Source organism: Pantherophis guttatus, chromosome 3 (genome assembly GCF_059756535.1).
Source record: "Pantherophis guttatus breed Tessera chromosome 3, ASM5975653v1, whole genome shotgun sequence".
Taxonomy (NCBI): domain Eukaryota; kingdom Metazoa; phylum Chordata; class Lepidosauria; order Squamata; family Colubridae; genus Pantherophis; species Pantherophis guttatus.
Genome location: NC_142065.1, coordinates 63,677,524 through 63,694,960, shown reverse-complemented (window position 1 = coordinate 63,694,960; position 17,437 = coordinate 63,677,524). Strand labels below are relative to the sequence as shown.

Below are 17,437 nucleotides of genomic sequence, written 5' to 3'. Positions count from 1 at the left end.
CCACAAGACTAAAAATTGACTACTGCTTCAGGAGTGACTAAATCAAGTCACATGACTGCAGCGGCTTCTTGCTGGTTGGAATTTTGAATCCCCTGTTGTAAGTACACTTTTGGGGTGCATGTGTAACTTTGAACAGCCAATTAAACAGTCTCGAGGACTACCTGTATATATTTGTATCCAATATTATTGGATTTTTTTTATATGTCCACTAAACGTGATCAAATGTGCCATCATGCCTTTTACATTTGCAGCAAAGATTTGAAGTACCTTTACTGTATATATTCTAGATAACGCTGTGGGGGGCCAGTTTGCACAGACTAATGCCAACTTTTGGGTGTAGCCTGGGGAGAAGAATTCTACTTGATCATACCAGTGTTTAAGCTGGTCAGAATCCTGTTTCTTACGTTAGTCAATCAGGTATCTCTGAAAGCTCATGAGCACTACTCAAAGCTTATTTCCCCCAAAAGGTTCATACATATAAGGTACTAGATATATCAAACAACATTGTTCTAGAGCATATTATTTCCATGTTCTGAGATTGCTAGTGTAAGTATGGTGTCTGCAGTTTCTGGAAAGCAAAACAAAAGACCTATTGACTTACTCACCTTGTACATAAGGTGAGAATAGCTATCATGACTATTTCAACGGTTAATAAGTGCCATCACCTGATAACCAAAACTCTTTGGAATTTTGAATATAATGTTTGAATCTTTCCTATTCCAGGCAGGTGTTGTCTTTGTGCAAACTCCCAAACATTTCTTCTGAAATGAATCTGAATCATTGCATAGCTCTGATGCGAACTATTTAAATAAAGGAGTAAAAGTGTGGAACAATGGGCTCATCAACATATTTTGGTTACATTTTGAGAGACAAGCATTTGAAGGCCTGGAGGATTCCTAATGCAGACTCTTTAATTAAAAATCAGCCCAGGGATTATCATCATTTCCTGAAAATGTCTGAATGGCATGGATTAGAGAGGAGTAGAAAAGTGGTTGATTGTAATGAATGTTCAACATCTGGTACAATATGACCAGCTACATTTTGTCAGGGTACAGAAAATTCTAGTCTTCATCTGAGTCGCTGTACTTGACAAATTGGGTTGACATAGTTTTCTCCTTATCACATTTCAAGGAAGAGGCAAATCTAATGAAAATTGCAAACGAGAAGACATGCTAGCTTCAGAATAATAGAAATACATAATAGAAATACAGTAAACATGGATCAAGGTGCTTCATAAGTGGTTGAAATATGGTTTTAGGAACTTTGTTGATGTAAAAATTTTAACAGGCTGGCCTGTTTTAGGAGGTTCTCGCATACTAAGTCTTTTATAAATTTTTAATGGTGGATCAAATTCAGTTCAAATTCTGTGAATTCACTGATTTTTAAGTTTATGTTCTAGTTATTTTGATTACGAATTCTGGTAGAATGCCAGTAGTTTGATGAACCATCATGACTTTAATTAAAAAATATTAATAAAATCACCCCAAAGGTGTAAAGTTACAAAGTGTCATTGAAGTTAATATATTAAATTGGAAAATAGGCAAGGAAAAGATTTCATAATCTTGAAGTTAATCTTGAAGATTATAATTTATACATAAAGCAATATATTCTAGGAATTCGTTATTGAAATAAGTATGAATATAGTTAACAAAAATGGGTAGATTTCAGCAATAAATGTTTTATTAAGTTTGAAATTTTTCTAAAATGTTAAGCATAGTTTATTCTGAATCCTGAAAAAAAGAAAAACTTGATTGGAGTGTTCTCTGGTGAATTTATTGTATTCTGGAGCAAAACCATTAAAATTGTATCAGAATGTTTTACAAAAAAAAAAATGCATATGCCAAATGACCACCACTTGTCACCTCCATCTGCTGCCTTGCTTCCTGAAAATGTCACTTATATGTTGACTTGTAGCATACTCTCCAACTTGATGTACTGAAGACGTGTGAATCTCAAACTGCAATGATTTCACGTGGTCAAGATATAATAACTTATTTAAAACTGGTCTATCTTAACACTTTTGGAATACATTTGGTCAGATATGTGTATATTGAAATTGTGATGCAGAAGAAGTGAACAGCATAGCTGATATGGACATCTGTCCCAGTGAGATGGGAGCAGGAAATGTACCATATCCTAGCCCCATGATGGCAAGGTGGCACACAGAGCCCTTTCTGCTGGCACGCGTACAGGTCAGATCTCCGTGGCGTTTCTTTCATGAGCTTCTGGCTCACGAAAGAAAAAGATCTTGCTGCGTTGCCGGTGTTGGGATGCCCCATCTCCCGCCGGCCAGCTGGTCTTCGGGTCTCTGCTGTGCATGCGTGCATGTCTGCGCATGCACACGTTTGCGCATGTCTGTGCATGTGCACGCACCTTTCAGTTTGGGCATGTGCGCATGCACAATTGGGGCACTCAGTGTCTAAAAGGTTCGCCATCACTGTCCTAGCCTGCTGAAATATGTAACATTTCAGCAGCAAGTATTAGTACACATTTAGAATAATATAGATGTACTAATAATCAAAGTAATATTCAGTTGGTAAGAGATGCAATTAGAAGCTGGTATCTCTAACCCATTCAACATAATTTGTTCTTAAGACTTAAGAACTTTCCTAAAAATGATTTTGCAATATTTACCTAAGTAACCTTTCAGAAAGACTAGCAGCACTACTACTTTGCAGTTTGAATGAGCAAAACACCAGTGTACTTCACTTTTTCCCTTTAAGCCAGCTTTAAATTTTGTTTCTTTTCTATTTCTTGCTTTCATCTTGGATGAGATCATCAATATTTTTGAGATTGTGAGATGGCAAGTTGATTTGCCCATTCCTAAGCTTCATTGCAGGTGTCAGCAACTGAATTCACATAAATGGAATGGAACAGATAAATGATTGCCCTGAATCAAGATAAGCTGAAAGGCAGCAATTGAAGTGTTGATCAGCTTGGTAAATAATAAGCCTCTTTGCAGTTCCTAATAGCTTTTTTTTTTTTTTTGATGATCAGTCATAAAGATAAAAAGCGGATTAATGCTAGTTTTATTTGATATTATTGGCCATGCAAGTTCAAGCAGAAAATCTAGTTTGGTTATTATTAAGAGTGATTATGTCATAAGAAATGGAATTGATTTGCATGCATTAGGACAGCGGAGAACCACAGAAGGGAAAACTGATAGGGAATAGAAACAGATAGACTTAAAGCTTTATGCTAAACTTTTTTAGTTAAATTGTAGAAATTCTTCAATACGAGAATGGCAGTAAAAAGGTACTTCAGCCCAGCATACCTTCACTGAAAATGGGCTGCTTATGGCGTTCTTGTAGAGAGTTGTTGTTGATCACTTGCATGCCTTTTTTAAGCCGAATCTTTTTCTATGGGTCTTTTTTCCTTTATAAGTTTAAAGTACTCTCTATCTGTCCTTGAATCAGCACAGAACAAAGTGATTTGCTGGCCTCATTAAAACCCTGTCCTGCCTCTCTTGAGTCTGTTCTGAGTCACAGATGGTGCCCTGATTGGCTCAGGATGGGCAAAATGACAGTGTCCCCCCCTCCCCCCCTTTCAGCACTTCACCAGCCAGTGTGGGAATATATCCACCAGTCATGGCACAGCAGCAAGAATGGGGTGGATCCGAGTTCAGGATTTAACCTGAGCGTTTCTATTTTCTATACCAGCTCAGCTGGCTACCAGAAAGCAATTATAAAGTTATAAATCTGCCATGGGCCAAAGATAAGCAAACTGGGTCTCCATTTCAGTTAGCTGAAATAAAGCAACCTTTGAAAAAGCTCTTTTTCAGAACTTTTGTGGGCGTACAAAAATTTGCGATGCCAATAGGGAAGCAGGAATTGAGACCAGTAAGCTGTCAAACCCACTAGAGAAAAAGAGGCTGGGTTAGAAGAAATCAAGGTCCAAAATGCAGCCACACAGGTTATTCACAGGCAAAAATTGAGTTTTTCATAAATTGTTCTCAGCATTGATCAAAGGGAATGAACATGATAAATAAGCCAAGTTGAGCTTCCATTCAGTGCCCAGCTGACAATCAAAACAATGGCTGTAGAGTCTGCTCCATTGTTAGCTTCACATGTTTTTTGGCTGGCCTCGAACATCCTTGAAGTTCAGATCTCTAATCCTGAATGTTCATGAAATGCCTCTGCCTAAGGTAGTCCTTGATTTATGACTACAATTGAGTCCAAAATTTCTATTGCTAAGTGAGACAGTTGTTAAGTGAGTTTGCTCCCTTTTACAGCCTCTCTTGCCACAGTTGTTAAAGTGAATCGCTGTGCAGCACAGTTGCTAAGTTAGTAACATGATTGTTGTGTGAATCTGGATTCCCCATTGACTTTGTTTGTCAGAAAGTTGCAAAAAGTAATCACATGAGCTCAGAGAGAAAAGCTTGGCAACATTACTTCGGCAACTTGGCAACTTGCTGTGTGGACTTCAATTCCCAGAATTCCCCAGCCATCATGGAAGTTGAAGACCACACTTTTAAAGTTGCCAAGTTTGAAAAACAGTGTTCTAGAAAGTTCCTTTCTGTTAATGTTCCTGCTTCTTTCTAACCACATTGAGCAGCTTGAGAAGGAAAATGAGGAAAGTTAATTGGGTGGAAAGAAGTAATCTCTCTGCCACTTCTAAACATGAAATTACTTTTGTCCATCCCAAACATTATCCTAGCACAGTTTGCATCTAGAAACTGCCGTATCACAATTTTGCCTCTGTCTGTACTATTCTTTTAAGCAAATATTGTGATGGGTCTGTGATGAGGGCTATAGACATCACAGTAACAACATGATATTACTGAAGGGAACAGAGTTATACATTCCAATCATTTCTTATTTCAGGTGTTAGGCTACTTTGAAGAAGAAGAATAATAACTTTATTCATTGTATGGGTATACACAGTATACCCATACAATGAAATTCACTTAACACCCAAAGACCAGGTCCAACACACATAACAATCCCCAAACACACTCCCACTCAACATAATTCCCCACCCCTAAACCACCCAAACATCCACACAACAGACCAAGTAATACTGTCCAACAGCTCACTGATGGTGGCCCTTTAGTTCATTGTTGAGTGCAATTATAGCTCTGGGATAAAAACTATTGAGAAAACGTGTGGTCCGAGTTTTAATTGTTCTGTATCTTCTGCCAGAAGGCAACAGTCCAAAAAGGTTGTAAGCAGAATGGGAAGAGTCTCTGAGAATGTTATGCAACTTTCTCAAACAGCAAGATTCAAAGATGTCGTCCAGAGCTGGTAGCTGGAGTCCAATGATATTCTGGGCAGTTTTAATGATTCTCTGTAGAGCTTTTTTGTCCGCTACAGAGCTGCTCCCATACCATGCAAGAATGCCGTATGTCAGGACACTCTCAATGGTGCTGTGATAGTAGGACAGAAAAATGTGAGTAAGAACACTCAATTCCCAGGTACAGTGACTATGATCACATCTTTAAAATTTTATTCAGCAATATGTTAGTGGGAAAAATACAGCAGTATTATTTTATTATTCAGGTACTGTTTGAGCAGTTTCTACTGGAACAACCAATGCATTAAGCTTAAGCAATACCTAGTAAAAGATAATTGTAATGAATCCCAGTTCAAGTGGGACTAAAGTATTGAACTTGGCACTTGAGCAAGGATGAAAGCAGAGATTTTTGTGGGCTGAAGAAGCTTTATGATAGTAAAATGATACCGGGGGAACAATATTTTGTAATTAAATTGGCATATTATGACTACAAATCATGAGAAGTGAGAAGTAATGAATATCATTTTGATGTTGGCCTACTCAGTATGATTTTATAAATCAAGTCCATGCTGTACCAATAGGTTGTTTGGTTCCTGTGAGCTTACAGCTATCCAAATGAGAGGAAAGAGAATTAGTTCATATTATTTGTGTGCACCTGAGCTGGATGGTACCAAATGCTGGTACCCGTGGTATGTTTACATAAGATTTGTAGAGAAATTGTAGGTCATTTTTCATTTGGGCTTTTTGTGTTGATGTCTCTCTCTTCCTTTCTGCTAGAGACACAAAAAGAATTTGTTCAAATCGGTTGCTCTCTGAAAGGCATTTAGATCTGTCACTACCAATTATATTAATTTTGCTCATTTTGAGTGCTTGAAACTTGCTCAGTACTTTTGCAAACCAAGGAATGCACGCAAGGCAGAGATGAAGTATGGATTTTTAAAAGTCTGATGAACTTGCTATTATTCTAACATTAAACCTCCTAATAGTGTTGAAGCAAGTTTATATTGTAAAATGATTTATAGGATGCTACTAGTTTATCCAAGCCATTGAAAAATAGGGTGCTATGGGATAGGGGTGGACAGCAGATAATCAAGGATCTTCCATAAACTGTTATAAATTCTGATTACTCCGACAAAGAATCTGGATCCCACCTAGACAGAAATCAAACCTCCATCTTTCTGATAAAGGCATGGGTAGGTCTTTAGGCATTCTGGCATTACAGTTTTTATTATGATGGCTATTACAGGTTAATTAAAATGTCAAAGCTTATCTTTTGTCTCATTTCGGTTGCTTCAGAGCCTCACTTATGATACGTGTGTCCTATTTGAGCATCTCTGTTCAGAGGAGTTAATATATCATTTGGCAATCCTCTGTTTACTATGTGCTTACTTTCCTTCCTCTTTTCTCTAGTGCTGCTCAATTTACAGAGGAGCTATTTAATTTTGTCATCTAGTTTCGCCTGACAGTTTATGGCTTAATGATAGAAGGCAAGTGGGAGCTAAAAGTGGAGATCATTATGGTTTGGCTGAAATGAGAACACAGGATGCAAACCAAAATGCAAAAGACATATCATTTCAACTTTATCTCATTATTATTATTATTATTTTTGCCCATCTGTGTGCAGTATTTGCTTACACATAGGGGACAATGGTACATGTGACAAGAATCAAGTTGAGGGTTTGTAAATATAAGGCCCAGCATCCTTTATTGTTAATTTATGATTTAATATGCATCAGTTTTATGTGCCTGTATGGGACATGGGGAAAATACAGGGTTTTCAACTATTACTCTACTTCAAAACTGATTTAAAAAAAAGAAGAAGAATGTAATCAGTATTAATTTGGTGACCTGCACAATCTAAAGACATTAAGGAAAAGACTAGAAAACCTGGACAGAGTTCTATTTCAGAGTTCCATGTTTCAACTATATGATGTGTTTAAAGCAAACTTCCTCAACTTGCTCGTCTCCAAATTATGTATGAAGATATCATGTCCCCCTCTGAGAAGAGACAAAGATTTTGAAGGAGCTGCAGGAGAGAAAAAAATGTTTTAAAATAGTTGAAAAAAAGAAAAAAAAACTAGCATGCTGATTGTTGATCAGTACTGCATGTATTCACTACTGATTTTTAAAAAGGATGTCTATGGTTTATAAACTTTGCCTTGAATATGATTAGCAGAAGAGAATAGTATCCATTTAGTATATGTTAGAAAGGGACTCTTGGTCCAGGCTCTTGAACAGTTTCATCAGGACCTGGTTGGGATCAGATAAGACATGGATGAGGTTCCACAGCTTCATGAACCCCAAACTCATTGCTTGGAGCCTTCACAATAATTTCTAAGCTCAAAGTCGTAGTAAGAAACTTAGGGAAAGGAAGAAATGAGTACTTTGCCCTAGCCAAGACATGGCCCATACCTGTTCTCTACATCACTGCCCCATCCCCTGTGACACCACCTTCTTAAAATTAGGTGTGACCTCCTGTTCACTAGAACTTTGTGTATTTTTGAGTTAGGATTTGTCTTTCACTAAGAAGTATCTCTCCCTAATCCAAGTTAACTCAATATAACTTTCAAACTACAGTGTCTAACCAAGGAGCTAAACTGTTATGGGAGTGGCAATTCAAAGCTTTCTCTCCTGTTCTCTCACCTGTAGTTTCTGTAAACCTTTCAGCCTCAGCTGGGGCCATATAAGTAGCTCTTACTTGTTATAGGCTCCAATTTCTCTTTCTAGCATGAGGAACCAGCTCTCTTTTCTGTCTGGGCAATGAGTTGGATTGAAGCCAGCAGGCTATGTGGAGAGGGCAGGAGTTTGCTTGTGAAGGCTTGATATGGGAATCCAGCAGGTGCTTCTCTATGCTGTAGGTTTCTCTTGGTAGATCTCTGGCTTCTCCCTCATGTTCCTTTTCAACCCCCCATAGCTGCTCCTTCTTCAGAGCAGTCTTTATGTTCAGCAGGTACTATATCTGCAGGCGCTCATACTCGGATGTTGTGACTTATTCAAAAGGAGGCGGGTGGTTTCCCTTCACATATTCATTATTAATGTAGCTAATATAAATTTACTTTATATCCTGATTCCCTTTTGGGGAATATGGTTTCTGGCAGATATATCTGTCCACACCCTTAAGCAAGTATTTCACGTAAACACATTAATTGGCAAAGTATCTGGAGGATCCTTTTACCTGGAGAGGGGAAATCTTTAAGTTGATAAGTCTGGATAACAAAGCATCGAACAAGATTCTTGGTTGTGTCTTTTTTTCTCCCCTCCTATCTACTTTTGGGATATAGTTGTTTTACATTGCAGCTAGTCTTCCTTTTGGGTAAATATGATATTTAACTTCAGTTGAAATCTGGCACTATGTCATTTTCAAAGCTGGAAATGAAAGGATCAGCTTACAAAATTTAAACCCTGCTGGAGGATACTTTAAGTGAGGAAACCGAGATAATGTGCATTTTTTCCCATTACAGATACATGACTGCCTTTGCCAGCTCATTTTGCATTCCATCTGTGTAGCTTGCTGTGACTGCAAGCTCCATTTATGATTTTCTGCTTATTTCTGCTTTTAAAAAAAACTACTGACCATTTAAGTAATAAGGTGTAGAAGTCAGAGACGGTCAACACTGCACTGTGCTTTCCACTTAAAAACTGCAGGGCAAGCACTTCCATTTTTTAAATGAAAGTAGTTGCTCAAGTATTATAACCATGGTAGGTGAATCCTGCACTGAGTAAGTGCACCTTTTTTGACATTCACTCTAAAGTAGAAATTAGTTGAAATTCCTTTGTGTGCATTATGATGTTTCTGATTATGTCACAATGTGTTCTTGAATTTCTAAGGTTGTCTTTGGTTGCAGGTTCCTAACATTGTTTTTTCTTTTCTTTCGGCTTGCCTTCCTGTCACTTTTATTGGTTACATGCCAATTTGGCAAATTTGTAAGCAAGACTGTGAAAATAGGTCTATCCATATAATTAAGCCTCCAGTATATTTCCCTGTTGAAGGTAAGTTATTAAAAGCAGCAAACCGTTCTGGTTGCTGGGACGGTTGGATGACCTAGCAACAAGAAAAAGAGATAATGTTTTAATTAGTACTTCCCAGACATGCCTTGTGATCCTTCCTGTGATAGATTGTGTAAAGTAAGCAAGGTATAATCATCTGTTTGGGGATATTATTAAAGAAAACTTATGCTCAAATAAAACAGATCTTTTTGTTTCCACTCAAGCATCCCATATAAAAGAATGGAAAGAAAAATGGAACATTTGTCTTCAGACAGTTAGAGGAATTAGGTATGTTTGTTTTCTTTTGATAAAGATAGTTGTTCTAGAGATGTTGGCATCACACAAACGTCAAGAACAAGAAGAATCTTGACCCTTGTTGATGGTGAAGGGACTGTTCTTGCAATTAAAGAGCTTGGGATATCAGTCCTCCATCAAATGGAAAGCCTCCATCCATAGATACAGCTCTCTGTTACAGAAAATTATTTCTTACATCTAAAGATGGATATTCTTTGTTCCTTGATTTGTGTGACTCTTGCTAAAGGCTGTTGTGCGAAATTCATTGGAACTTGGTTTCCAGAAATGGGAAGCTTTTTTCAAATGAGTTAAGTCTGAAAAAGTAGCATTAAGAAGGGAAATAATCAGAATATAATTATGCAAATTTATTCCTATGCTCTTGTCCTGAAATATAGATGTTTATAGACTATATGCATTTCTTTTGTGTTTTCATTTCCGTGATCAGCAGAAGTTGAAACTCCATCTAGTTTTCCCTACTACCCAGTTACTCAGTCAATAGTTATGCTGTAAGAAACAACCCAATCTCTGCTATTCAAAGCGGGGACAAAATACTGATCTTGACAAGGTCATTGAACTGGGCTAATAGGGGAGAAGAACATGTATTTTTTGCTTCTGTCGGTGACCTCTGTTCTTCATGCAGCTATAGAAAAGTTCCTTTAGAAGGAAGGAAAGTCCTTCAAAATTCCTTTCCCCACCTCCAACTCGGCAATCTCTTCAGGATTTGAAGTTTGTAGCCATTAGACCACCTTAAAGTGAGCCTCCACAAAGATTGTGTAGGACCCAGTGCCAGTCTCATAAACCAGAAACCATTTTAGCTGAAGCTAATGATGATGTACAGAAAAAATAGCTGAATGCTACCATGGCAGAGTATATTAACAATGGAAAGAGCATCGCTTTCTAAAAGGAGGAACTAGAAATGAATAGAGTTGGCTGGGCCGTGCTTGCTCTGTGCAGCAGGTGGTGGCAGTTACTATGAGACAGAGTAAAAGATGCACAGTGCATATCAGCCAGCAAGAGATTTGTGTTAACACTTTGCAAATACAACATGCATAATAGTCAGAGATGGCAGCGATGGAATAGAATTGGTATCTGTGCCTTGGTGAAAGTAAACAATATATAACATTGATGAATAGAACGAGTGAGGGACGTTATGAGATACATGTTGGATTAATGGGTTACCGGGAGAACAGGATACCAGTCTATTAATGGTCATAAGAAACTTCCAACATTTCAATTTTAACCAGAAGCCTGAATATCCCCTACCCCCACCTTTGTGTATCTTCTATTAGGAGCTTGTGTTTTTCTATCATCTGTCTGCCAGCATTCCTCAGCATACAATGGCCGGACACTTCTAATGCCATGTGGAGAATAGAGAAATGATTTGCAAGCGACAGTTAAATACAGTCATTGAAATTCTCTTTAGTAGGTGGGTGGGGAAGAAAAATACAAGCGAGAGGGCTTTAAAGCCAACTTGGTTAATGTCCGCTTCATAGATGCATCCCCTGCTGCCATTGTCATGACAACTTAGGGGGAAGGCGTCCCTCGTTTTCCTCTGCTGAAGGTCTTTTTGAAAGCCTGGGATGAAGATGGGAAAAAGTCCAAGTAAGAAGTTGACTGCTGGGTTGCTGGCATCTTAATACAGCTTGTCAGAGAGCCTGTGATCCTGATCACGAGCTTCTTTCACCAGCTTCTTTTAATACAGTCCGGATTTTGTTTTTTTGCTCTTATAGGTGAATGATCAAGAAGAAGTTGAAAAAAAAAAAAGAATTAGAAGGAGCCAACTTTGGTTAATTCCTATGGGGCAGTGATAAAAGTGAGATTCTGATTGTTACGGTGTGCAGGTTGTTGTTTGAGGGACACTGGGCAGGACTTCACCCATTCTCTGAACCAAAAAGCAAATGAAACAAGTTAAAGTGTAGTCATGTTGCAGTAAACACAATAGTTAAATAGATTTCCTAGTGAAACAGTGCTGAGGTGTGGGAAAAGCAAAGACTAGCCATAGCTATGTAAATGTAGGTCCCCCCTTTTAATAATTGTGTCCCAATCCTTGTCAAGATCATTAATGCACAGGGAAAAGTTCAATCTTATCCTACTTGCACATCGCAAATTGTAGGTCATAGGATGTCTTCCTTAACATCCATGGTTAATTCACTTAATGTTCACAGAAGAAGTGAAGTCGTAGGTCTGTTATGATCATGTGATATTTTACTTAACAACCATGTTGCTTAGCAACAGAGTTGCTCGTCCCCATTGTGGTTGTTAAGTGATGATGAATCAATTTTGTATGGCCAGAGTTGATGTATAATTCAACAGTATCTAAAAGGTCACACACTATAAGTTACATGTATAACATTCTACATGTTGTTTCATCCTGAGTTCTCTCAAGTGTTCTCATGTGCTTCGTTTTGTATCTTTGAATTGAAGCCATTCCATTCAGTATGTATAGCAACAGCTGTAGTGTGCAATGAAATTTCATATTATCCTTAAAGGCAAGCATATGTAGCATGACATAAGAGGTTGTCAATAGTCCTTCAAGCTGCATGATAAGCATAGTATACTAAGAGTTTATATAGATAGCATACAATACCCATGTCAGTTAAGATTCAACACAAGGAAATCCCTCAGAGCACGTGTCTTGTATGAGTAGGCTGGGAATATGGCTTGAACTGCTTCATTAATTTCTTTGGAGAGGCACAACAAACCAAATGGACTTTATTTTAGCATCCAAGTCTCAGTGTATTTTCTCCCAGAGAGCTAGAATAGCTAAAATTCCTGATGAGTTAAATCAATTCTTTTCTCTGTAGCTTCAATTAAGCAGCACTGCAGGAGTCTAAACAACATTCTGTTTTTCCTCACTACCTTTTATGCCCACCAAACCCTTCTAGTCATTAAAAACAAAGATCTTCCCACAGTTTTTTCTTTTTTTTAAAAAAAAAGCAACTTTATTAAATTTCAGAGAAGATAAAATACAACTTAACAACAAAAAAGGGAGAGAGAATCAAAAGGGGAAAACGTTAAAATTTGGAGGGAGGAGAAAGAGGAATAAACAAACAAATAAATAAAAAAAGAAAGACTTCTGACTTTTCTCAATCCAGATATAAATGTATAATAAGACAATCTCTTTATTTTAAACATAACATAATATCTAATCATATCATATCATAAACATATCATAATCAATGTTTAACAGCCTATGCAATATTCGTACAATCGTAAACAAATCCAGTTATCAATTATTTCAAAAATACTTTATTTTCAAGATTTTAAAAATAATCTCTAGTTTAAAAATAAGCATAACAAAAACTTTTAAAAAGACAATTTTAATGTCTCCATCAATTCATTTTTCAAATCCATTCTTTTGTTACAAATTTTTATATTTGTTTCATCTCTGTGGATTTTATTACCTCACTAATATAATCCTTAAAAGTATCCCATATTTCCTCCATTATATTCATCCACCATAACAAAAAATACCTAATCTTAAATACACATCAACTTTACATACTTATATAAATCTCATTAAAATACAGTTAATAATAAACTTCATTTTTTAAGCCCACATAATTAAGAATAATCAAATTTAATATTGTATTCCAGTCTTACAAGTTTAATCTTAACTCACTATCTATTTAAAAAACCTCAAAAGTCTTTCTTTCATACCAAGTAGAATTATGTATTTCATTGAAAATGAATGTTTGATAGTTATAAACCAATGTACCATTTTTTTATACTATTGTTGACCAGGAGAAAAATGTACTTTCTGATCAAACATAATGCTCATATTTAATGAAGGTTGCTCAATTCAGCAGTTTTGGGACATCCCATTTTACTCTTTGTGTTTAAGGTCTTCTGTAGAATAAAGAGCTATGAAAAAAAAACCCATACTAAACATAAATATGATTTGTGTATGTTTGACACACCGAGCATAGTTTTTTTTTCTTTTGAAATGCTGTTAAATAGAGCATTAAATATTGGCCTCTGGGGCTTTCCTCCAAATGTTTGGAACAAATGTTTCTTCTTCAGACTGTGCATACATGTGAATGCGTGAGAATGTGTGAAAAGACATTATATATAAAAGGTACGCCTCAAAGTCTGTTTTCCCCACTGGTTGAAATAGATGTAACTGGAAATGTGCATGAGTGTGAAGTAGTTATTGACGTAGCAACAGGTGGTTCACTGTTTTCTTAGCTGGCCATGGCAAAAAGAGAAGTTGGATTATGTGTGTTTAATTACTGTTTTGGTAATCTATGAGCACTATCTTTTGTTCTTTGACCCAGATACAGCCCAAAACTTAATGTTCCTTTTCAATTCCCTGTTTCACCTTTCCTTCTGTGAACCTATTTATTCATAAAAACTTCAGATTTAGCAAATCTGCCATTAAAATAGCATTTTACCCACAAGATTGTGAGCACATAGATGTACATCTGTGTATTTTGTGGCCCATGTTTTTTTTAAAATGATCTACTATTTTTCATAGTGATAATTTGGACATTTCCAGTTTAACAAATTGAAATTATTTATAACCACTATCACAGGTTTTGTAATAATAAACTGTTATAACATCATATAGATTACCTGAGTTTAGGAAGAACAGGTACAGATTCTAGGTTCTTGTGCTTTTAAAAAGTGTTTATAACAAAAAATTGCCTGAAGCTGAATTATCAGATCAGTAACTCTAGCTTTGTAAGTTTTAGGTTACAGTACAATATGTTGGAGATGGAAAATTTCTGTGAACCAATCACCCTATTTTGCTACTCGCCCTCTTTTCAGAATACTTGATTCTCATATTAAAAATCTTTGAAAATCAGGTCTAATTAAAAGATATTGATGCAAGGTAACACGATGCTTTTAATTACTGCAAGGAAGCAAGCACGAAATGTGATTAATCAGAAGTTATGTTAAAGAAAATCTCATTCACAGAATAATAGTTTTAGCAAAAAAATGAACTTTGGGAGAGTTGATGACATCCCTTAGGGAAGCATGGCAGGGAAGCATCCATTGGAAGGAAATCCACAAACCTACATCCTCTTTTCCAAGTAGACCTTTCACAGCCTGTGGCATGATTGCAACGGAATACAAATTCAGTGCATATGCATATACAATAATTTTCTGTAGTCATGTAATTTCTATCAAGCCTAAATCACATTGTACTTTGAATAAATCAAAGTACTGACTATGTTTTATGAAACCTGTCTCTTTCATTCACGAAGCATATCCTAACATTGCAAAAATTCAGTAATTAAAATGTTGACAAATGACTGGAAATATAATTGCTTTATAATGTAAATGCTGACTTATAGTTTGAAGGATTTGAACCCAGTGATTACCATAAAAGCATAAAGAAGGCTGACAGAGCGGAACGGTGTGAAGAAGCTGTTTTGCAATGATTATTATAAGATGAAAGTGATCCTGGATACCACATAATAACCGAGAATGAGATAGTTAAAGATGCTATGGCTGATAAGAAGGAAGATGGCAACAGTGATATGGATGAGAAGGAACAATTATCAACCCTCCCAATCAAGTTGTTTTTCTGTAGATCATAATGTATCTTTTACAGATTTCTCATTTGATACTGAAGTCTAGATTTATTATTCCCTCTTCTGTGTTTTTAGGAAGATAATCATACCAAACCACCACAGTTCCAAAATCATAATCATTATCTAAACTCAACATTGGTTCAGAGTTTATGACACCCAGCCTTCTTTACCACAAATGACAACAAACATGGGGCCAGAGGAACAAAAACTCTCAAATTATAGTAATATATTCCAGAACACTCCCATCAACCACAGTAATGTATTTATTTACTTATTTAATTCAACTTCAGCAGTCCCCAATGCCAGACTGATTCTGGATGGCTCATAACACTCCAAAGATAAGAAAATACTCTAAACAATAAGTAATAAAATGGGAAGTCTAGTCAACAATAGGGACAGCCAAAGAAACCACAATCAAAAAAGGAGCTCCATCTGTTCTCTCATCTGTTTGGGGAAACACCCTGGTTTTTAAGGTTTTCTGGAATGCCCTCAAAATAGGAGCCACAAGGATTTCAGAAGGCAATTTATTCCAAAGAGAAGATACTGCATCATCAAAAGGTGTGCTTTGAATAGGAGGGAGACAATCTCTGGTGAGATGAAGAGAACCAACTCCCACATTTTTAGTGGGGACATTATAGTTGAATTTGGGAGCTGAGACTTTGGAGGTTGATTACTAGAGCACAAGATGGCTACCTTAAAAGAAATGTTTGATTTATGGACCTGTGAACTGCTTGGACTTTTCAACTATTTACTAGAACCAAAAGCTAGTACTGAAGATGAACAAATTCTTCTGGAGATAACTGAGATGGATTCTAAGGGGGATTTAAAAATTGAAAATTATAGATTATAAGAAAGAGATGAAAATATTGCATTTACAAATGCAATTGGATGATTATTTAGAAATAAAAAAAACATTGTGGAGTATTTTTATTTTTATTATTATTGTTAAATGTTTTTATTTGCTGTCCATCTTGTTTGAGATGACTGACTACCCTTTTGAATTGACATATAAGAGATTTACTGGAGTTACTTCATGAAAATTACAAATGGGCTTGAAAGGTGATAAGACGATAAGAATTTTGAGAGAAGAGGAAATGATATTAGAAGCAAACAGGAATGGGAATTTTATTTATGGGACTTAAGTTTGGGTGGGAGAAGAAGGGAAAAAGTATAAAACTGGATTATCTGATTATGATAAAATGAGTTTTTGTTTCGGTGATGCTTAATGGTTATTTTGATTGGATGGTTTTTCTTTTGGAAAGGTGTAATGGTGTAATGAATTAGCTTTGATATCTAAAGGGGTTATTATTTCTGGTAATGTTTAATAATTTTTAGAATTTTTTTGCAATGCTTAATTGTTAAGGAGTGGGTGAACAGACAAATGGAAAAGGAGATTATGTATGTATGTATTTTTGTTAATTTTTACTGGATCTTTGCTGGTTAGTAAAGAGAGCTGAAGATTTAGAAATGGGTTTATAGAAAATGAAGTGAAATATGGAATGAAGAGGTAGTTGTGTTTTAAAAGACAGTGGTAAATTGTTAATATTGAATGTATTGGTTTTTCTCCTTGGGCCTAGTGTTATATTTGCTTTGGGTGGTTCATTATAGCAATCAAGATTGATTTGATTTGAAATAGTTTAGTCCCAACTCTTACAGAGTTTGGTCAGCCACAAAGAGCACATTAAATTTTGTTTGGGAATTGAGAACTCTGATGCTGACTAGAAAACTCTAAGAATCAGCATGAATAACTAGAATGAAATTACTCTAATGATTGTAAGTGTTGGGATGAAATTAACACATTCCCTGACAGTCTAACAAGCTAATTATTGTGGAGAAACAGTGATCAGTGAATGATACAGCAGGCAACACCTAAAAGCAATGAAATAATTTGTAGTGTTCTTAGTTCTAATATGTTATTTCCACTAAGAACAACTTATAAATATGGGGGGGGGGGGAGGAGCCATGGTGATGCAGTGGTTAGAATGCAGTTTTGCAGGCTAACTCTACCACAGCCAGGAATTCAATCCTGACTAGCTCAAGGTTGATTCATCCCTCCATCCTTCCGAGATGGTTAAAATGAAGACCCAGACTTTGGGGGCAATATGCAGACATTGTAAATCTCTCAGAAAGTGCTATAAAGCATTATGGAGCAGTATATAAGTCTAAGTGCTATTGCTAGTGCAATAAATCTGAAAAAAGAGATGTTAATTCTTCAATCAGTTGCTGGTATATAACAATAACTTGTTTGTGGCTAATATTTCAAGAAAGGATAAAATACATTTAAAAAACTCATCAGAAAGTCTCAAAAAAAACCTTTGTTTTTCTTTCTCTGAAATAGTTTTATCCAGCTTTTTCTGCTTAAAATCAGAATGAAAAATTAAAAA

General features: G+C 36.2%; 1 protein-coding gene across 2 annotated transcripts in view; it reads left to right on the top strand.

The window, feature by feature from the left end:
• LRP8 (LDL receptor related protein 8) overlaps positions 1 to 17,437 on the top strand; it is a 217,842-nt gene that overhangs the window by 62,200 nt on the left and 138,205 nt on the right. The window contains exons 1-2 of one of the 2 annotated variants that reach the window (XM_087889738.1): positions 9,184 to 9,222; positions 9,444 to 9,507. The exons of the other annotated variant lie outside the window; for it this stretch is intronic. The gene's annotated coding sequence lies outside the window, so the exon portion shown is untranslated. Of the gene's footprint in view, positions 1 to 9,183; positions 9,223 to 9,443; positions 9,508 to 17,437 lie in introns of those variants that run through there. 2 annotated transcript variants of the gene reach the window in all.